Below are 23,773 nucleotides of genomic sequence, written 5' to 3' on the forward strand. Positions count from 1 at the left end.
CATGTTTAAGGTCTTATGGAGCGCCACCAAGTGATCCTAATGCAGAGAACTTTGCAGGAATATATTGTGCTACATGAAGCGATATCTGAGGGGGGGGGATTTCAAACTTCACCGACAGGGGCATTGTAAACACCAAATACATGAAATTTGTACATCACGCAAACACTGTATTCTGGTGTTAATACCACACTAATCTTGCTCCAACGTGCTTTTCGCGTGGTGCTGTACCTCCTAAACAATTGCAATGCTGTTGCTGCACCAAGCGAATATCGTCCATTGAACAAATGTCGACGAGGGCCGCTATCTCCATGCGCTCTGGGACGAATGATGAGTCGTTTTGAAGAAATGGGATCGTTGGGAAATAGACAGGCAGCGGTCGCACAACAAGTGGATGAAGTTGCTACGGCCGTTATGGAGCAGGACATGAATAACAGCATTGGTGCCTGCAGTACACGTGCTGTATCAAGAAACAGGGATGTGCCTTACAGAACTGTTTGGAAAAATTTACGCAAGATTCTGCATTTTACCCATTTAAGATAACCCTGACACAGAGGTTGCGACCGAAGGAATTCGAAACTCGACTGACATTTGCTTTATTCTTCGCTCGAGTGGAGTTGGAGGCAACGTGGCGGTGGATGGTTTTATGAAAAGATGAGGCTCACTTTTACATGAACGGAGCTGTGATTACCCATAGTCGGCTGGTATGGGCAAAACTCGCATGCAATCCAATATATTCCTTTGCATCTGGCGCGGCTTTACAGCTTCGTTTATCATTGGACTATTCTCGTTTATGGACATTCGCCAATCGGGTTCCTGTGACCTGCTCAGTTACTGCGGAGAGGTATCGCGACATGATAAACAATTTTGTTGTGCTATAGTTACAGCAGCTCCTGTGCATGGATTCAATTATTTTCATGCAGGACGGGGGCCCCTCCACACATCAGCTGATCCGTACAGGAGGTTCTTCGAGAACAATTCACGGAATATCAGTGATCAATCGTGCGTTTCCCACCGCATGACGGTCTTGTTCACCTGATCTGACCTCGGGAATTTCTCAAAGATAGCGTTTATTGGGATCAACCCAATAAATTTGCCAACGCTGAAAGACAGCATAACGCAACATAAGTCCCGACCAGCTACGTTCTGCCATTGTGCGTTTGTGACATATCGGTAAGGGTAGCACATTGAACAGTACAGCCGTGAATGCATAATAGAATTTAATAAAAATGTGTTATGCTACGGTGGCTTTTTTACACACATAGAAAAATTACATCTACATTCGGTACATTATACAGCGCCCCTGGTGATGAAGTTTGGAACTACTTTTTTTTTTCCTACCAGATATCACTTCTGCATGACACACAATGTATTACTACAAAATTTTGATCACCCTATATATTCTTGTGCATTCATTCATACCAAAATACAATCCTCACAACTAAATTACGAGAATATTTGTTTCATAGGATTGCTATATTTTTTATTAATGAATAGTGGTCCTATTGTTGTAAACTGAATATTGCACATAACTACAAAAACAAAATCCCCTACACAGAATATATTCTAGCATATTACTCCACAAAATAACTGTGCTTGACAGTTCCTGCGGCATATGTGTATTTTACACTTTCCATACTGTTACAACAATGAATTTTGTAAAACTTGAACATTGTAGAATGTCCTCACGGTTACTTCAGAGTCCAATCACAATTTTCTTTCCGGTAAGTAAATTTTTATTGCACGCCTTGTGCCTATGTGCTATAAAACAGATCAAATTATTTTTGTAATTATATAATTATATTGATTTTGGTGATAAATCCGTTTTTTTAAACAAAGGTTTTTTTTTTATAAATTATTGTCAGTTAATTGACCTTCTGTCTCAATTGTGATATACACCCTCTGTCCAAAACGAAACCGAAGTTTTCGAAAATAGAAGAAACTAATGGCACCACCTGTTGTATCTTTTTATTGTCGAAAGCGGAAACCTTCATTAGTGATGTGTCAACTGTTTATGACATTTGTTTCATTAGAAGCAGAGTGACAGTGTGTTTTGACGCAAGGTCGGTCGTCACGATATTCATGCCGTACGTGACGAATTCTCACTATCAATCGCTTTAAAACTTCGAGATAAAACTCACCATTGACCGTTTAGCCGAAAGAATTATTTAGAGGAAACCGTTTAGAGGAAAGAATTATTTGTGGATAATACACTTGAAATCGTAGAAACAAATCAGCATTTTCTTTACTTTTGCCTTTGCCAAGCGACTTTTTTTCGGATGCCCCTCTTGTGGTGGTCTCCACTAAGTACTCTGACGCTTTGTTTCGGGCTCATACTCAAAACGCCACGTTTCGTCACTAGTAACGATCATTTCAAGTAAGTTTGAGTCCTTACGAGCAGTTTTAATGAGGTCCTTGCAGTGTTCAATTCGATAAATGTTTTTTGTCGTCGGTCAACTTGTGGGGAACAAATCGCGAATTCAATTTACGAAGGCACAAACTCTCGATCAAAATATTGTTCACAGTTGATTTTGGAATCCCCAATTCATCTTTAATCAATCTCATGGAAGATTTCGTGTTTTCTTTGATGAAATCACGCACTTTTCGGATGTTAACTTCGCTCAGTCCAATTTTTGGACGGCCCGGCGTTTCGTCGTCCTCAAGCGTCTCACGATCACTTTGAAATCATTTAAACCGCTCTTGATTACGGGATACGCATTCATCACCGTATGCTTTTTGAAGCATTTGATGCGTTTCGGTAAAATGTTTATCAAGTTTAACACAAAAGTCAATCGTAGCTCTGTTCGAAACTCATTTTCCGACAGTTCGTCAAAACACACTGTCACTCTTGGCACTATAACTCGGCTTCTAATGAAACAAATGCCATAAACAGTTGACACAACACTAACGAAGGTTGCCGCTTTCGACAACAAAAAGATACCACAGGTGGCTCCACTAGTTTTTTCTATCTTCGAAAAGTTCTGTTTCTCTTTGGACAGTGGGTGTATGTTACACATTCAAAAAATTGAGGGCAATAAAATAAGCGGATTTCTTTTGTGGTGTGCGTGTAGTTCGCTTAGTGTTAATTATCAACACGTCACTCGCACGGTATGAACTGCATACTTTAATTACTTTGAAGATGAAATAAGTTACAGAGATAAAATGTATATACTCAAAGACTTTTTGCAAATCTTGTAAAATAGCATATAACCGGCGTCTTAGTGACAGGGGAAAAGGTTAAGTTGTGATTTTCGGGAACTAGTGATTTGACGACTAAAACATCGTGTGACACACTGTTACTTTTAACTTATGAATCCGTATATTCTGTGAAAATCAACATTCGATTCTTTGATAATAAAAGTACCTCATTATTTCTTTTGGCCATCCAGCAACTACACTCACCATTACCGCGGGATTTTAATGAATGATGAACTTTTTTGATTCAAGTGTGAAGAGGAAGTCGCTGTCATCAGAGAACACTTATGAAAGTGTCAACAAACTGTATGATTGAACCTAAGGAATTAAACGATCATGTTAGCAATTTGAATTTATTTAAACAATCTGAACTGCTTGGAACTCATCATACCAACTGAACTTACTCATTAGTTCCACCACAACAAACACGTTTTAAGGAATAGAAACAAAATCTTAATATTTTAAAACCAAGAATGAAATATGTTACTTTGAAGTACTGGTTTTTTTTTTAAAGAAATTAACGAAGGTCCTGATAAACCTTGTTTTACAGAATATTTATAAATAAATTTAAAAGCAGTTTCATTGCAAAATATTATTGAGAAAATTTCCCCAACTATCACACACACTGAGCAGATTTTCGGGAAAAAAATATTCAAGTGGATCAATGCAATGAGCGAAGGACTACCACTTGGATATTTGTGACGATTCGAGAAGTTAGCTAAGCGAGTAGAAATTACAAAACATTACTTGCGGAACAGCAAAGCAAGGACGGTACGTTATAAAAAAAAAAAAAAAAAAAAATGTCTTTCCAGAAAAGATTTATGCCAGATAAAGAGAAACTCCCTCATTGATTAAAAACTGTTCTTCTATCCCTGCACATTAAACTGAGTGTTAATGAAATATTTTCTAAAACATTTGACAATACGCATTCCGGTACCGAACCTAATAGCAAAATTACCAAATCTTTCAGAAGTCAAAGTGAAATGTTTATTTGTTTTGCCTCAAATTAGGGAAGTATTAAAATATGAAATATTCGAAAAAGAGTATCACTAAAGTAGAATCAAATGATAAATACTTAACACTGTTACGAGATAAGGACCTAGATTTTACCCAAGACCTCATTTCTCATCTGCATTTCTTTCCTGTAAACACTTCCGCAAGCGGCGTGCAAGATGAACTGTTTCCACTAGGACATTATGTAAGGCAGCAGCTATAACGGGTAAAAATGAATAGGTGTTTGGGACCACTGTTAGTTTCATCTCAGACATGGGGAGATGTGTTACTGGTGATAATTTTTTTTTTTTTTTTTTTTTTTAATCACCATTTATCCGAACTTTGGTTTTGTCATACTTGCAATAATAAAACTACTAAAAAAGGTTCACTTTAAATTCGACTCCCAAAATAAACAGTATCCAAATACATAGTATCTGAATTCTGTTTATTTTTGGGAGTCGAATTTAAAGTGAAATTTAATCCTACTCAACGGCTTACTTTCTATGTAATAACAGAATATCGACTGAGTGTTTACATGAAGATGCCTTAAATTTAGTGACCATTCAGGCACGAAAAATACGAATTACCCTAGCACACAAAAAGAAAGGTTTTGTAACTGGGATAAAACTAGTGACACCTGCAAGATTTAAAAATATTTTTCCCCAATATGTCGGGGGGGGGGGGATTCTTATTGCCAAAATGCGCGCTTGGCTAGTTATTGTTCAATGATTTTTAATGACATGACTGGCAATTAGAAAAAAAAATTGAAGGAATAAAACAGTCAAAATTCCAGTAGAGATTTTATGTAAATATAGTGAAATTACAGACGGCCCGGGAACTCTGCTCTAGAATGTTTGCACAAATTTAAAACTACATATAAGTCCTTCGTTTTATCTTGACGCACCAAGAAAAGTTTAAATTCGACCCCATATCTACCTGTTTAATACCACCTTCGCAAATCACTATTTAAAGAAACCAACGAATCACCCAACATAGTAAGCATTCCATTTCCCCTCGTTTCAGTGCCCATTACCATGCTGTTCGTAGTGAAATGAGAATCAACAGCTCAGTTGGTATCGCGATGATAAGTTGATCAACTAGTTTTATTGTTCAAAAATCCTTCAACAGTATCTGACTTTTAGGCTTTTAGTTATACTTTAGTGTTTTTTTGTAAGTTATTTTTCAGATTTAAAATCCAGCAAATTTATCTTAAGTTTGCCTTTTGAAATTTGAAATTTCACTGGCCTGTCGAAGCAGTCTCGTACAGAGGAGGTAGGGTTTTTTCCCATCCCGCAGCATAGACCAGAAAAGCACATGCAATTAACAAATATCCACGAAATACTGGCGTCATAACCATTATTACGGATTTCACACCACTCCAGCCCTGCCACGGTCAGGTTATGTAAACTTGGCTTTAAAGTAGTTTATTAATAGTATGATAAGACTGTTAATCCTATCTAAGCCATGTGTTTTATATTCTCTGGCCGATTTGTCTTGAAAAACCAGTTTTAAGGGCGGAAAAGCAATACGACCTGCGTATGAGATCGGTCAACTCGCCTTATCAAGGCGAGGTAGCCAATGGGATAAATCTTTCCAGCCCAAGGGGAAGTATGCTACTGCTGCATTATGGAAGTGCTGAATAAAAAGGGACGAGAAGTTGGTTTGAAACTTTACTATGAATTAATCTGGACAGTCATCTTCTCGTGTTTTTAGGGGGGGGGGGGTAGGCAGAAAGTCTTGGAGAAAGTGATTGTAGAGAGTTTGTCAAGTGTGGTATTGTTTATTAACTGGACCCCCCCCCCCCTTCTCAAAATAGCATCAAGAATTTTAAGAAGTTTTTGGTGGTGTATCGTAAACGTGAGAACAGCATTCCAGGTTGGCCGAATTGCAGTTTATAGAATCTTAGCCGTCGTACAGGAGGGAAATAGTGTTTTGAAGGGGAAAGACCTCCGATTTTTCTGAGACTGGTCTCAGATGTGATGCGTTTCTGCTAGGAAAAGCTAGAAATGTAAGTCAGTTTGAGAAAGAAATTGGTCTTGTCTGGAGATCTAGACGATATCCAAGGTAAGGAAGCGAAATATGATAAATAAGAGAATACAGCATTTTGGTAGTACTTGAGTTTGCTGTTGTCCTCAACTCATTGCAGACCAAAGCATTGGTTGTGGGAGAGTGTGTGTGGGTGCGGCTTGAAATGCTTTAGCTGTAAGAGGTTTGTCAAATGAAGAGTTATAAAATCTCATCAACAATACTACAGGAAGGATTTCAAGTTTGTAAGTGATAAATATAAGAGGATGGATGATAGTACTGAATCCTGGGGTACTCGGGAATTAGTGGAGAAAGGTGAAGGGAGGGGGTCATCAAGAAAACTATGAGTAGGATTTGAAGTGTAATGCTTCTGTGTAAGAAGACAATACTAGTACTATGCACTGTACTCGAGCACTAGTGGAGAAATCCGAAAGGAGAATTATGCCAACTTTTAGAATTAAAGAACTTACTAAAGATGATAATTTGGTAAATAGTCCTTTGTACTAGACCAGAACAAATGTAACAGCATAAGTTTCTCGAAATCTTTTTCATGTAAGATATGCGTTTAAGAGGCATTAAGTTCAAGTTCTTACACGACTCGTTTTAAATTATCTGCTTATACTATTTTTGTCCCCAAAACAGGAATTATCAAACATGATTACACTTGATTCACAGCCTTATTGAATAATATAAATGCTTACAATTATTTTTGATAATTAGTTGCGATACTAGTAAAATTTGATACCAATTTACTAAATCAGTCAAAGTTTTACTAATAAAAAACGAAAACATAACTTCACTTCTATGGTATTCACTGGAATAAGAATTATAATCACTGTTACAGTGAGTGTGTGTGTTAATAAATTTATTCATCCAAATTAAAAGCAAGTTTACCTTCTGAATAAGCCCAGCGCCAGAAAGTTTAATTTTTTTTATGTTTTCGGCCAGCATAGGTTGGTCGATTAGTAGTCTCCGCCTAATAGTTAAGGCAAAAAGTTAAGCAAGTTTGAGCACGGTTAGTAGTTGGAAGGGATCAATCGTTGGATGCTGTTGCCACTCTGCTGAGGACTGGCCATTCTCACAGGGTTAACTTCGGCCTGTAAACGTATGTCAGACCTCTGTACCCTAGAGGGCACATGGGGGATATGACGATGTTAATTCTATCACACGAACAGTTGGTAAGCCTAAATGTAATCGTAGTAATCGACTATTGATAGGCTGCTAACGTTAGATAATCTGGATAACCCGCTCTAATAACTAAACACGAACTTCTTCACGTCACTTCAAGTTTGCAATTAGTAGGGTAGTAGCTTTGCACTGGGCGATGAATTTCATCTCCTAGCAATATGTGATATGATTCAAGTTTAAAGCGTGCCATGCTGTTAATATTCATAAAACTGTTATTTTTACTTTATTTCTATATTATATTATCTAAATATTAAATACCTGAAGCGATTTTATTAGACATAACCTAGTAGGAAAGCTTCTGTTGCTTATAATGGCATAAAAAAATGCAAATATTTCAAAACTGCTTTAATAAGTTTAGTTTAATCCTTTATCCAAGTGTGAGCAAACAAAGTTTGCACCTGAAAGTATCTTCAGGACTGGGGTAAGGTAGTGCAACTCGTTGCAAAGGTGGAGAAAGATCTCATCACTCCTATCGATGTATCTCCCATTATGCAAAGCACATCTCGTTGCGGATATGTGTAATACTATGCATTAAGGCAAGGGCCACTATCCATACCGGTTTCTCCCCCCCACTGAGGTCTCGTCAGTGGGAGCCAGGCCCAGTAGTGGAGATACAAAGGCAGAAGCAATGAGAGGTCATCTTAACTTATAGGAGTTGTCAAGATAGGAGTGATGAGATCTTTCTCCACCTTTGCAACGAGTTTCCTGGTGTTGCACTACCTTACCCCAGTCCTGAAGATACTTTCAGGCGCAAACTTTTGCTCACACTTGGATAAAGGATTAAACTAAACTTATTATAGTCTAACAAAGTAAAAAATAAACTCTCAATTTCAATACTGCTTGTTAATCATCTATATATAGAATGCTGCCACGCATAATATGCGACAAGGTACGAAGATTTCCCCTATCTACAATCCTTATATATGCTAAAGATTAAAGCATGATAAAGATTAACAAACACTCAAACAATAACTCTATAGCGTTACATAATAATCGGGGATGAACATCGTTACCACGAAGCTTAGTCTTCACTCCCTAAATTAATTGTAAACAATCGATGTTCATGACACTGTTTACAACATGTAAACGTTTTTCAGGAATTGCATAAAGCAAAGATCTCATATACTGTAATAAATTCTGAAGGTGCATTCGTAATAACACGAATTAATTGATTTCCTCCTTTCTATTGGAAACAAACATTTCCAAGAACTAACCAATGGCAGTAAAGCTAATGAGATCGGAGATTTTAAATTTAGAAGTTGAGCATTTGAATGAAAAGAACCTACATTAAGTCACAAGACGCTGGTAAAGGAGCAGTTCGCATGGTAGTAAAGGCATTACTTCCTTCAGGAGAAAGAGAATAAATCTCTTTAGATATGGAAAAGAATAATACATTAGGCGGACACGACGTTCGCACATCTTCGACCAATGGAGAAAGGAAGATGTCACTTGCACCTGTTCATAATAATGGGCAAATATTGTATTTATAGTATTTTTCGTGGCTTTCGGTAAAATACATCTGCAGCTTTATGCTAGACGATGAACTCGTCTGCCCACGTTTTACAAACATCCAACCCATAACTTGTTGGTTGGAAAAAGAAAACGCTGTTCATTTGGACAACCAAGCCGTTTACTGGAGCCTAATAATACGAGCGAAATTTATGAGTGAATAATACTCCTAAAGCATTTTATGGGCTAGTAAAATTCCTCACGCAACAGCTGAAACGAATTTTCGACGTCAGTGTTTGGTAGAAGTGTGAAAAATCAATTAATCGGCTCATACATGTTTTGCTATAGATGTTCATTCTTAGCATAACTGTTTATATATATAATTCTGTTCAGTACTCGCAAGACATTTCGGAATTAGCCAAATTACGATATGTGCATAGTTAGGCAACAGACTCGATTCTGACTAGAGGCTGAATCGTGAAATGACTATCTTCCGTAAGAGTACCACAATCAGATTAATTATTCAATGTTACTCATTTATTTCTTTTAGAAAGTTAAACTTTTGCTTTTCACTTCCGGTAAACGTTCTCGAGAGCAACAACATCTTATGGTCTAAAACAAACATCGAATGTCCACCCACGCGGTGAGTACCTTTTTTATTCAAACTCAACTTCTAAACTGAAAAATGTTTAGGGAGAGGCGTTCCCATAACATGATTTCTAAATAATTTACTCACGGTAAGTTGATCCACTGAAAGGGACATACTTTCAATATATATATCCTCTTAACTTCTAAGACACCAATTAAGTATTCAATAAAACTACGAATTCGTCAAAGATTAGAAGGAAATTAATATTAAAAAAAAAAAAACTCACCGGCATGGTTTTTTTTTTGTTGTTGTTGTTTTGCTTGATATTTTCTAGCAGAGGAACATAACTGATCTGTGCGTAATATCTAAACCAAATCTTTAAAAAATCCGGTAAAAATATAAATCCGAAACATTTCAAGGCAAATTTTAAAACATTTAAAATATAAACTAATACATTGTTCTTTCTTTATAATTAATATTATTAATTAGAAAAGTATGACTTGTACGCTTCCATGTTTTCTTTGTAAATCTCAAATTCTAATTTGCATTTGGTAAGCAGTGGTTTTCGAGTTCGATACGTGCATTGCAAGATGCGAGGATTAGATACGTATTCAATTAAACTTTTAAATTTTCTTTTTTTTTTTTTTTTTAGTATACAGTTAACAAAACGAATCATTTGAGCACAGAGTTAATGAAAACGTGTTCAACTCATTTAATGTATATTATACTGAATAATTTGAAGCTGATGCTGGTTTAGTTATCGTATGCATAGTTTGGAAAAACAACAAGGAATTATTCTGATGCACTCCCATCCCATCGGGAAGACTTGCATAGACTAGTGTTGTAAACATGAATGCATGTCAGTTCATATAAAAATAAAATAAAAATGCATGTCTACATGACTTGATTACTCGCATTCCAGGCATAATTAATTCAATAAAGAATAATTTTTTTAGGAATGCATTCACTAATGATACGTTCCATATTAAAATGTTATGTTCAGTCCTTCTCTGGAAGGAAGGTGTATGAAGAGTGATAATCAGTCAGTACGCTATTCGTACATTAATGTTAAAGCATTTTATGTGAGATATTGACATGCAGATTGAAAACGCGAGTGTGTTTTGTACATGATAGAAAAGAATAAATTGCATTTATCTTTCGCAGACCCGAGTAGTAACCAGTACAACAGATATTCGACAAGAGGAATTTCTACGAAGTTTATCCACTACCACACTGTTTTTTTTTTAATCGGTACACCTCGGTAATCACCAAAAAATCGAAAACAAAAAGCTATCAAAAAATATTCCAAAAGAGTGTGGTACACTGTGATGAGTAAGCTAAAGTAAATATCACGTTTAGAACTTTTGCTTTCCTTCATCGATTTAATCATCGTTCATTTAACACGAATGCAGGAAGTTAATAGACGTTTGCATTACTAAATGCATTACCTGAAGTCTGCATAATAATCAAATATTTATTCCATGATATTCAGATATTATTCATGAGAATAAATCTAGCAAACTTAAGTTGTTTTATTTTATATAAACTCTTCTATAAAATAAAAACCATACTATTGGTAAAGCAATGAACAATAAAAATACAGTACACCTTGAAATGGGTTACGTTCAACAAGTTATTCACAGAAATTTAAAATACTCCATTCGCAGCCTGTAATGCTTGTATCAACTTCCTGCAAACTCCTTGTCAATTGAGTATAGCATACTTCCTCTGCTAAACATGTTGAAGGGAAATTAGGACGCTATTACAATGGAACACGAAAACTCTCGTTTTCAGCTCTGAATGAAAAGCAATGACCTAAATTGTGTGTGTGAGCACGTGCGTACACTATTCATTTTACTGGAATTAAACATTTGGGTCACAACAAAGGATGAGGTGTAACACATCCGTTTTTGCTACTGCTTCTTCATTGTCCTGCTTTGTGTATTAGATCAAAAGGAACGTACAAGTTTCACAAAGAAATAACGCAAATATAAAACAAGTTACTCTTCTGCAATTGTAAATAAAAACAAGGCATGCAACGGGCCTTCGTAGGTACTCTGCCATTGTGATAAGCTTTGAACTGCACCATATAGGAACAGGGTGGCCCTGCTCCACATTCTATGGATACGAATACAAATTCCCTCCTCCCTTTCTTTAACAGTGAAGTGAGGTCACGCAACAGGATGAAAAAATACTTCAAATTAATGTTAAATGCTTCCAGTAACATCAAGATATTAATGAAATTCAGAGTAGTTATTTTCAATTACGACATTTATTCGCCATACTGGGGTGCCTGTTTTGAGGAAGGGAAACCTTTAGCAACCATAGGGAAGCAGCTAACTCACCATAAATGTAAAAATCCTAATAAACTATTGATATCCCAGATAGGATTTGAATCCAGGCAAACCTGAAATTCAGGCAACAGCCAATAGATCTGTCGATGCGTATGCTACTGACAAAATCTTAAGAGACGATACTCAGAGGTGTACTTAATAACTGAAAAGGAAAACATCACTGAGTTTCCTCTAAATGCAGCTTTCCCCCTGTTTTTTATAAAAAATATTCTGTGCTATCATCACTAAGGAATCAATTTATGAAACGCTCTAAAAATTGACGCCAACATTTTAGCAGCTAGACATGTTGGACGCAGTCGTTTTATGAAAGTGGAGAAACTTCATCTCAGGATTGAGTATCCTGAAAAATTTTCTACTGAATTACCAGCTACTGAATTTGGAATCTTTACTCAGATGTACGAAAACGTCACTTAAGCAGTGTATATGCAAAATACTTAGTCACGGGCGTCACCATGTGTTCTAGGCAACTATTTAAGAATGCTGCTGCTGCTGTTCAGTAATCGTCAATAGTGTTTATCACAATGGGAAAAACAAAGAATATTTCGGAGTTCGATAAAGCGCTGGGTGCCCATCTAGCTGTAGCCACGATTCTTAAAACATCAGAGTTGACTGGTTTCTCAAAAGATAAATTATCAGGGGTATTTAAGAAGTGGAAAAATAACACGAGATCGCTCGTCTGAGAAGGTTTGCACTGACAAATAGAACTTCCTGTGTGCAGCAATTGAACCCAAGCATTTAATGAAGACTGTTCCCGACCCATACTCAAAGAATTAAAGAGGATATGTATTGGAAGTCGCATGCCTATACGGAAACCATTGATTTCTAAAAATCGGAAAGTTTGTCTACAGTGGTGTCAGGAACACCGTGCCTGGACACTAAAGAAAAGTCGTGATCCGACGATTCACGGTACACCCCGTTCTGCACCGATCGAAGGTCCGATGAACGAGTGAATCCAGCTTGGCTTGTAAACATAACTCAAGGTTCTGTAGGTGGTATCATAGCGTGGGGCATGTTCTGTTAGTACGGAACGAGTCCCCTGATATTACTGGAAGGTTAGGTGTCCTCCAAAGAATATCTGAACATTGTTGCCGATCAAGTCCATTCTGCACTGTTGACTTTTCTCCAACAGGTGACAGTTGTTTCATGGAAGACAATGCTGCTGCCCATTGAGCAAGAATTCATCAGCAATGGTTCTGAGTAAGTAGTATAGCGGCCACTAGTGACCAGATCAAGATCAAGATAAGATAAGGAATCGTGACGTGATTGGTTGATGACGTCATTGTGTGCATGGCTTCATGGGTGTGTAAGGTTTGGAATTTCCGTGTGGGCAAGTGTGTCACTGGCTTCTGTTGTTGTGTTTTGGTTCGCGTATGGGATTATGGGTGATGATAGATAAGGATTCGTGTTGTGATTCCCCCACCCCCCCCCCCCCCCACCCCCCCCCCCCCCCACCCCCCCCCCCCCCCACCCCCCCCCCCCCCCACCCCCCCCCCCCCCCACCCCCCCCCCCCCCCACCCCCCCCCCCCCCCACCCCCCCCCCCCCCCACCCCCCCCCCCCCCCACCCCCCCCCCCCCCCACCCCCCCCCCCCCCCACCCCCCCCCCCCCCCACCCCCCCCCCCCCCCACCCCCCCCCCCCCCCACCCCCCCCCCCCCCCACCCCCCCCCCCCCCCACCCCCCCCCCCCCCCACCCCCCCCCCCCCCCACCCCCCCCCCCCCCCACCCCCCCCCCCCCCCACCCCCCCCCCCCCCCACCCCCCCCCCCCCCCACCCCCCCCCCCCCCCACCCCCCCCCCCCCCCACCCCCCCCCCCCCCCACCCCCCCCCCCCCCCACCCCCCCCCCCCCCCACCCCCCCCCCCCCCCACCCCCCCCCCCCCCCACCCCCCCCCCCCCCCACCCCCCCCCCCCCATGATCTTGATCTTGTCAGAAGAGCCTCCCCTACTACTTGAGTATGATAACGACTTCCACTATCTTCCCTAACCACCACAAAGCCAGGATCAGAACCCCACTGTGAATATATGAAATATGTTAGAAAAACAGATCCGGAAGCAAATTCCTCTTCCGGCAAATCTGAACCAGTTAAAGGACTCTGGTGAACGCCTGGTATTTTGTAGACGTAGCTGCAATCCAACACATTGTGGAATCTATGTCAACCGCATATGTGCTTGAGGAGGTCCAACACGGTATTAAATAAAAGTGTATAATTCAATGGCAGGATGTGTACAATGGCATGGAATGGTATATGAATATTTGTAAGTAATGAGAAGACTCTATTTGTTAGAGAAAAATTAATAATTCAAGTTTTGAAATAAATGCTTTAAGAGAGGACAAGATAGATATAGAAAAAGATCGGTCTTTGTGTAAATCCAAACAAGGAATATTTTTAATGTGAAATCCATCGTATATTAGTACCGTGGGTGAGTTAAGGATTACAAAAATTCAAAACTGGATGTGGAGAATAAACATTTCAACCCTCTCAGGAGACTATAAAAGTCATCTATTATCCATCCCCCCCCCCAATGGTTTTGAACTAACAGCCTGTTGGTTAGAGAGCAGAGATAGCGATTAGGCAATCTAAGATGGAAAATATGGAAAAACTTCAAAAAAATATTGATAAAGAACTATTAACAAGAAGCTTCATTTGATGTATCAGCATACATTACATTTTGTAAGTGGGCATGAAAAACTGCCAGTTATTTTTCCATAATTTCCAAATATATATTTTTATGTCACCTGTAAATGCGTTCTTCCTTGTTTATTTACTCAACTATTTTTTTGTGCATGTGAATAATACCATTTTTATTACGTGGTTATATTTTCGTTTAAAATAAAAAAGTTGTCGGTTGAACGAGTGATTTAACCGGGTAGCGTATTCGTTCTTAAACCAACAAGTTGCGGGTTCGAATGTCGTTGTGGGCATGGATATTTGTGATTGTTTTTAGACGGCAGATAAATTTCATCGCTCGGTGTGAGTACACTGTCCTGCTTATGGAGGGACCTGAAAAAAAGGTCCAAGTTTGGTCTCTAGCAGGTGTTCGAACTACGTGAAAAATAAATAAAAATATATGAAATTAATGAAAATAAAAAAACAAATTCTTAGCCCACTTATAGTACTAATGTAGTATAGGGTTACAACCTTTCGTAAGTGGGAGTCACATAAAATAATTCACTAATTTGCGCTGGATCTTGATAAATGTTAGATATAACTTATTTCACTTGACAAATTGTACGCTTATGCTCATCCTTATTTTATGCAAGAATAAACAAGTCTGAGTGAAATATCCTTAAGATTAGACTTCTTATGAGGATGAAAGAAGAACTACATATCAACTACAATATGTCCATACTAAAGGAGGGGGGAGAGAGAGGAAAAAAAAATTGTGTCAAATCTCACTAAGCCCGAGTATAGTAATGGTATACACCATTGTTACTACATAAGGGGATATTATTTCGGCTATTGAGCTAGCTAGTTTTCATTACGTTCACAGACCTAGTCTCCATAAGAAGAACTAAAGTTCGACACGGTGCTATCTTGCTGCGGAACCAAAAAGATGATCCAGTAGCCCTGATCTGTACAATGAATAATGAGAAGTCTTACATATTAGCTGAGTCACTGAACATTCTTCGATTTTACTGAGCGGTGATAACGTTTATAAACCTACTGACAAGTTTTTGAAATCATTTATCTCAGTAATGGTGGTAGACGAAACTGATTTCATTATAAATCATTTATTTAAATGATGTGATATCACAATGTGTCTCAAGAGTTCGAAGAATAAATAGAGTAGGGGTCAAATGGATGTGTAATCTTATTAAGCAAGAGATTCGTAAGAAAAGGACGATGTGAAAGGAATACCGTTTGCATAAGTATGACGTCCGTTATGAACGTTATAAGTAGCAGGCTAGAATAGGCAGAACTGTTGTACGAAAAGCAAAGTCTGAGTATGAAAAGAATTCTATGAATATGCTGAAAGTAAAAGAAAGAATGAATATGAAAGAATAACTCTTCTAAATCCAGATGACATGAGGGTAACAGATGCAGAAGAGGCTCAGTTAATGAGTACCCATTTCGTTAAAAGTTATCAACCTGGTGAATGCAACATTGAGCTCACTGTTACCTCTTCACTAGATGAAGAAACGCGGGTGTGTGAGGCCGAAGTATTAGAGCTGTTGCACAAATTGAATAAGAATTCAGCAATGGGGACTGATGGAATATCAGCACGTGTGCTAAAAGTGTTCAGCTGAACTGGCCATTCTATTGATCAGGATGTTTAATGAGTCTCAGAACAGGGAAGATTCCGCAGGAACGGAAGGAATGTATGGTAATTCCATTGCATGAAGGCGGTGCACAGACCGATGTATCCAACTATCGATCAATTAGTATCTCAGAAGTGGTGGTGAAGATTTGGGAAAAATTGGTTAGGACCCGCATTCGGAAATGGGTTGACAGTGAATCTCTACTTTACAATGAACAACATGGGTATACTAAGGGAAGGTCATGTTTTAGCAACTTGCACACATTCTATAAGAATGTTAACAATGAACTAGACCAAGGGAATGGATACGCCATGACATTTTTAGATTTTGCTAAGGCTTTTGACAGAATGCAGCGTGGAAGACTGTTGCATAAATTGAAGAAAATGAGTTTGGGTTATACAATATTAGCATGAATAAGAGGATGGCTGACTTACAGATAGCAAAAAGTGGTATACCGGGTATCTGAGTATGCAAGCTTTAAGACAGAGAGGGAGAGCGCTTTTGTCTCTTCGGACGGCTGTGCCGAGAATATATATCTTCTTTCTTCTCTTTTATCTGATTCCCGAAGCCGCCTTAGGCCTCTATATATGGCGTCGCTGAACCTCCTAAAGGTCATTGATAGCGTCTCCCTTCCTGCTCTCCTTCGAGCGCTGTCTATTGCTGAATGTCCAGAACCCTTTCTTTTCTATGTTATGGAGCTATATTTGGGTAGCTCCATCGCCCCGTGAGACTTATTCCCGCAGTGCGGGGTGTTCGCCAGGATGATCCTCTATCTCCCCTTTAACTGCGTCATAGATGAGTTTCTTCACTCTCTTCCTAGCCATATAGGCTACTATCCAGGCGCTTCTTCCTTTAATGCTATGGCTTTTGCGGGCGATCTTATTTTCGTAGCCTCTGCTAAGGTAGGCTTGCAGGAACTCCTTGACCGGGAATTTGACTTTTTCTCTATTCGAGGCTTTTCTACTAATATCGGGAAGTCCTGCTCTTTAGCTCTTGTCCTCTCTGGTCGTGACAAGAAGCTTAAGGTCGAGACTATAGAGTTTTCTCTGGACAGGAGGCCGTTGCATGCTTTGACCATCTTGGAAGAGTGTAGATACCTCGGTATCATGTTTGGGATCGCTTCTTTGAGGAAAGCTCCTCTCAAGCCCCAACAAAGACTTTCTCCTTTCTAACTATCTCCTACCTCGTTTTTACCACAAGTTGGTGAATGGTAGGAGATATCTCAGTACTGTCTAGAATGGACAGAGCTATCCATTCAGCTGTGAGATCATGGCTCCGACTGCCGCCTGACACCCCCCCCCTACTGCATATTTTCACGCAGGGGTGAAGATAGGCGGGCTCAGGGTTCCATCACTTAGATGGCTGATCCCACGCCTGCGGCTGTCCAGAATTGTGAAGTTAGAACTTCTTCTTCTCCTATCTGCAGAGAGGATTTCTATAGCTCATTAATACAAGAAGACTTTAGACAAGCTAAAGGCTGGTCCCATTATCAAGGTACCTTAATTGAGTCAGCACCCGCAGAACACAAGAGATGGAATCTCTGCATCACTGTTCTGTAGATGGTGCTCCTTTAAAAGAGTCATATCTAGTGCCTCTCCAGCATGATTGGGTAAGGGATGGCACCAGACTCCTCCCTGGGTTCGAGTATATTGACCTTATCAGAACGGGGATCAATGCCCTGCCCACTCGAGCCCGCACAGCTCGATGGGGTAGTGACGACTCAATCTGTAGGGCTGGCTGCCACTACAGTGAGACATTGTCTCATATAGCCCAGTATTGCTTCCGCACTCATTGGGTACGCGTGTAGAGGCATGACGCCGTGGTCTCTATTCTGAACAACCGCTTTAAGAACAAAGGTTGGGAGACCGCGGTGGAACCACATTATAGGACCTCCGCGGGTTTGCGTAAGCCAGACTTAATGATTAAAAGAGATGGTGACGTTTGGGTAGTTGATGCCCAGGTGGTGGGAACAGGGCGCCCACTAGTCTATAGCCATAATAATAAGGTAAACTATTATAAGAATAACCAAGATCTAGTTAGTAAGATACAGGAGGAGCATGGGGAAACTCCGAGGTTTACCAGCGCCATCATCTCTTTACATGGCTTACGGAGCGCAGATAGCTATAAGGACTTAAAACAGCTTGGGCTTACGCAGAAGGATATAAATGTTCTTTCATTGAGGGCCCTACAGAGTACACTGGTGGCAGGGAATTGCCACCAGAGAATGACTACTATGATAACTCGAACAGGCATAGGGTAAAACACTTGTAAAGGCTTAGGCCTATATCAAGTCTGGACGTGATGTAAGGGTAGTACTGCCCACAGACAGTACAAAGATTAATAAAATAATAATAAGTGGTGTTTTACACGGATCAGTGCTTGGTCCACTGTTATTCAATCTGTACATTAATGATATTGGGGAGGATTTGACAAGCGACATGCAGTTATTTGCTGACGATGCAAAGATAGACAGGATAATCAGGAATGCTGCTGATATGCAGTCTTTGCAGTATGCTTTGAATAGGCTGGAATTGTGGCCATGGGAAAATGGGTGTCAGTTCCATGTCAGTAAATGTAAAGTCATTCACTTCGGCATGATGATATATCCAATATTGTATTATATTGATAGGATTAAGCTAGAAGAAACTGAAAAGGCTAGGGATCTTGCAGTGTTAGTAGATAGTAGGTTGAAGTTCAGGGGCCATGTGGCAAATATTGCAAATACAACTCAAAAGATAATCGCAATGCTGAAACAAACATTCACATGTAAAGATATGGATGTTATTTTGCCTCTTTACAAGGCCTTGATAAGACCTCACTTGGACTATTGTGCGCAGGTCTGGTCTCCTGGTTTTCGTTGTGATTCTGACATATTGGAGAGAGTACAAAGGAGAGTGTTAAAAATGATATCGGGATTGTGGAATACTGATTACGAAGACAGATTGAGAATTTGTAGTAGCCTGCAGACACTAGCAAACAGGAAAAAGAGGGGTGATATGATTGGGACTTACAAACTTTTGAAAGAGGTCATACAGGATTTCAATTGATGGAATTTTTCAATTTATGGAGGGTGGGGAAAGGACGAGAGGGCATCCTTGGAAGCTGAGAATGAAAGCCGCCAAGAAGGGTGTGAGGGCTAGATTTTTCTCTCAGAGGGTGGTGCGTGGTTGGTACTCTTTCCATGCCTTTGGATGTTGTGAGTGCAAGCAGTGTGAATAAATTCAAGAATTAGTATGATAGCTGGTGTATGTAGTATGCGGCCTCCTTCGATGAGCCTCTGACTCCCTGGAGGTGTCTTAATAATAATAACAATTTATAAATCAAATTATACACGTCCTTGCCGGAGGGGGGTATGACTACAGAATACGAAGAATAAACTGATGCAATTAACAACTACGTGTATCGCAGCAGCTTCATCGTTAAGATATTTCACATGCCAACTATTTGTTTGGAGAAAATAATAAATGAAAGTAAAAATATAATTTCTTGTCAAACGCGCTCTCCAATTCCGCAAAGAAAACTCCCTACTAATAGTTACTTTCAAACAGTTTTCATTCTGTATTAAAAATTAAATATTCAGGTTTTTTTTATATTATTATTATATATAACATCCAAAAGCGAGTTTTCTTTTATTCTAAAACTAGTACAACCATCGGAATTATATGCATAGGAGCTAGGTTGATATAATAACATAAATCGAATAACGAGTGGAAAGGCAGTACATGTTAGTTTATTTTAACGATATTCGTTACGACAAACTGTTCTTCTCCTCCGAAGATGCTGGATATAATACCAACGAAATATCAGCTAATAAGTTAAGAAATATTATTTTCTTATCATTCTGTGTTGTAATCAATATCGTTAAAATAAACTAATATAAATCGCATAAATCACTTTCTAAAAAAAAAAAAAAAGTAGACACTTAACACTGCAGTCTTGTAATCGGTGATTCGCGTCGTTGAGTATACAGTTAAATTCACATTCAGCTTATTAAAAAAGGCAATGTTCATTTTTTTCGGAATAATTTGATTTAATTATATACTTTTCTTGGATGATCACAATTTCACAACAGTCGTTAATGATTAAAAATCTAACTATTTTTGGTTGGTACATATCAAAGCAAAGAAGAATGAATTCATCAGACAATATGTGGCGACATCTAGCGTTATGAGCAACAGATAAGACAAACAGTTCAGTTTAATCGGATCGTTTCTACTACGTGTACTAGCATTAAGTTCGGTGAAAAAAAGACATCGCTGACCTCTGAAAATAGTTTTAGAAATTAATGTCAAGTTTACATACTATCTGCAGAAGGTTACTAAAATAAAATCCGAGTAGTCGAAGTGGAAAATTCAATAATCTTCCACTTTGATGTTGAACGTGCAAGTTAACTAGGTGGATATGAAAACGGCTTCATGAAAAGATCTTTTCAACCTCCATAAACGAAATGCTTTTGGTGTAATATTCTTCTTAATGAAATTTTATTAAAATAAGTTCCAAATAATGCACTTAAAATACGGTATGTAATAAATAAAATAAAGTAGCCAAGTATAGCCCAAGCATATTATTTTGGAAGACCAATATAACAAATCATGTAGTATTTATACCATTCATTGTACTGTATTTGCTTCTTAAAGTGACGTCACAGGTGAGGTTAACAAACAAACTTATTTGCCTTGGAGACCATTTCCATTTCACTAGGGTGGAGAAAGGAAACTTGCCATTGTAGTACACTTGACATTGAAAGATTTCTGGTCATTCTTGTTTGCTGTAACGCTCCCACTGTTACATAGAAAATGTATTACATGAGTTAACAGGTTAACTTACATTCAAACGTATTATTTTAAATTATCATTTTATGTGGAATCATTTAGCGAACCTCAAGGCGAATGCTATCAGGTAACTCAAAGTCCGCATCTTCAAGTTACCTGATAAATTAATTAGATGTTCTCTGAAAATTAACTGCATTTTGACTATCTGGAATCATTCTTTAACGATTTGTTTCCGCATATTTCCTACGATTAATGTGGACGGAACTAAAATGAACCGAAACAATGCAGAATATCAGCTATCGGTAGAAATGCAACTCAAACGAATCTTTCAGACGTGAAATGAAATCACACAAAGAATTGATGCGAAATTAATATCGTGGACAGATTAAGCATCTATTTTTCTAAAGTATTCAATATGTGGGCTACACATAAAAAAATCCTTGAACATTTTCAAACTTTAATAATGACCGTTTGTTTGAAAGGACTAGCAATAGCGTAACGACACTTTTCACTTGGCACGTTTAATCGTTTTTCTGAGATTGGTATTTTCAACCCATCTGATGATAATTTTTAATTCTTAAGCTTGTGGATTATATATTGGTTGATAGGTAGAGAAGAGAAGCTATGATAGAAACATTTGAATTACTTAAAGGTTTTTATAAGATTGATGCAAGGGAAATATTTCATCTGTGTGATAGTGATGGAAGAACAAGAGGTCATCCCTGGAAATTAAGGAAACGTGTGGTTAACAAGGGTGTGAGAACTAGATTTTTTTGCTTGGAGAGTGGTGAATGAATGGAATGCATTGCCTGACTCAGTTGTGAGTGCTTCGTCTGTAAATGAGTTCAAGAAGAGATATGATAGATATTGGGTGGATAGTTTGGGTCTCACGCGATGAGTCTTCTGACTCCATGGAGATACCCATATAATAATAATCGTCCATATGGAATTCAGATGACTTATCAATTATTACTCAATATTATTCTATAATTTTATTTAATTGTTTATTATATCAATCAACTTATTACACGGGATTTAAATACCGTTCCATATCGTTTACTGGATTGTGGTTCATTCTCAGCTTATATATTTGTAAGGTTTCTAAATTCATGGCTGTCTGTTTGAACTCAACTTTAAACAGGAATAAAACAAAGGATCATGCTAACTACAGTCTCACTAGATAGGTCTTCTCATCTATTACTCTTATATGCCCAGTCTAATCGAAATATTATGGCTACTGTGTCCCAATAATTTATAGTTTCCCTAAACTCTTACTACCAGAAATCAGTAAATATGTAACTTAGTACAGACTCCTTTTTTAACATTGCAGGAGGTATGCTGTATCACATGACATAACTACATCAGTAGGTCTGAGAGCTTTCGGGGGTTGAGATTGAAACGTCTAATCTCTCAATCCGCGTAATTCCGGAGAAATTCTATGAGATTTAAATAGATTGAATTCGGCTGGAAATGGTTATCGTGTTGATCGTATCATTCTCGAACGATAATAGCAACGATTCCCCGAAGCATTATCCTGCCGGAACATACCTATGCCACCTCGGAAATAGCATGAAAGGAATTATCTCATCTGCTACGATCGATTAGAAGTTTGTAGCATCCATAGTACTGCCTACAATTATCAGAAGTCAAAAATACTCTCATCTAACCCATTCTCCGTGCCACAATGCTGTCATCTACTGCTTGTTTCGGCTGGAAAATTATATCGAGTAGTTCCTTTTGAAGTTCCTTTTGGACTCTTACGTTTGAATGATTAAAAAAAAAAAAATTCTATTCAGTATTTTATTAAAATCGCATTCCAGTTTGTGAGTGTTCAGGTTTTATTCCTAAACGGAGGAATGAAAATTTCTTAGAATATTATAAAGTTACTGAACATCTCCAACAAATTATATTATAGAGTAGATAGTGTCCTATTAATAACAATTGTATATCATATCATTCATGATACTGGAAGTCTGCGACGTATTGTTCATTCGAAGTTGCTGATCCAGTGGTCTCTTCTGCTCTATGGAGTTGAAACATGGACATTGAAGGCGACAACCATCAAGAAAATCGAAGCTTTTGAGATGTGGCTATACAGAAGAATGCTAAGGATATCATGGACAGAAAAAATTACCAATGAAGATGTCTTAAAATCCATTGGCAAAGCTAAACATCTTGTACAAATAATCAAGAAACGAAAAACATCATATCTTGGCCACATCATGAGAAACAGCAAATACCAACTTCTACAAACTATTTTGATAGGAAGAATTGGTGGCAAAGGAACTAGAGGAAGAAAAAGAATATCATGGTTTGACAACATCAAGACGTGGACAGGAAAGAGCAGTGCACAACTGCTCAGATTAGCACAAGAGCGTAGTTTGTTCGCCAAGATGGTCGCTGACCTTCGATAGAAGATAGCACAATAAGAAGAAGAAGATATCATATCACATCGTAAGTTTTTAATTGTTTATAATGTGGAGCAGAAAATTTCTTAAGTAAAAATTACACACTACGTATGTGCTTCCAGAAATCACAATTCTTTGGTTTTTATTGCTATGCTAATGAAGAGGATTTCTACTGTCACTAATTAATCTTTAAAAGGTATTTTTACCGTTGTTATTCCAGCAAATTGAAATGTACGAGGTGTTTAATTTAAAAAAAAATTAGCTAACGCCTTTTTGCCTTTTTTTTTTTTTTTTTAATTCCCGTATACGGGGAGTAGGCGAGGCCATTTAGCCCTATAAAGGAAAAAATACTACCTTCTCTCGCGTAGTAACAAAAAAGTGGATGCATCATTTTCTTTTTTAAGACAAACAGTTTAATAAAGGAATTTCCATAATTATGCTCCTCTGTAATCACTTGAACTCTCCAACCAACTTTACCTATGACTGATGAGGCGGACTCCTTTAAAGAGCATATTAATTGCTTCCAGTATCTGGCACCACTA

At 38.4% G+C, this 23,773-nt stretch overlaps 1 long non-coding RNA gene across 1 annotated transcript in view; it reads right to left on the bottom strand.

Moving 5' to 3' along the window:
* Positions 1-23,773, bottom strand: part of LOC150098952 (uncharacterized) — a 225,713-nt gene that overhangs the window by 129,149 nt on the left and 72,791 nt on the right. Inside the window, exon 3 of the long non-coding RNA XR_016549524.1 lies at positions 3,362-3,510. This is a non-coding gene — a long non-coding RNA (uncharacterized LOC150098952). The remainder of the gene's footprint in view (positions 1-3,361; positions 3,511-23,773) is intronic.

The sequence above is a fragment of the Typopeltis vanoorti genome, chromosome 15 (genome assembly GCF_054136105.1).
Source record: "Typopeltis vanoorti isolate ZY-2024b chromosome 15, IOZ_Tvanoo_1.0, whole genome shotgun sequence".
NCBI lineage: Eukaryota > Metazoa > Arthropoda > Arachnida > Uropygi > Thelyphonidae > Typopeltis > Typopeltis vanoorti.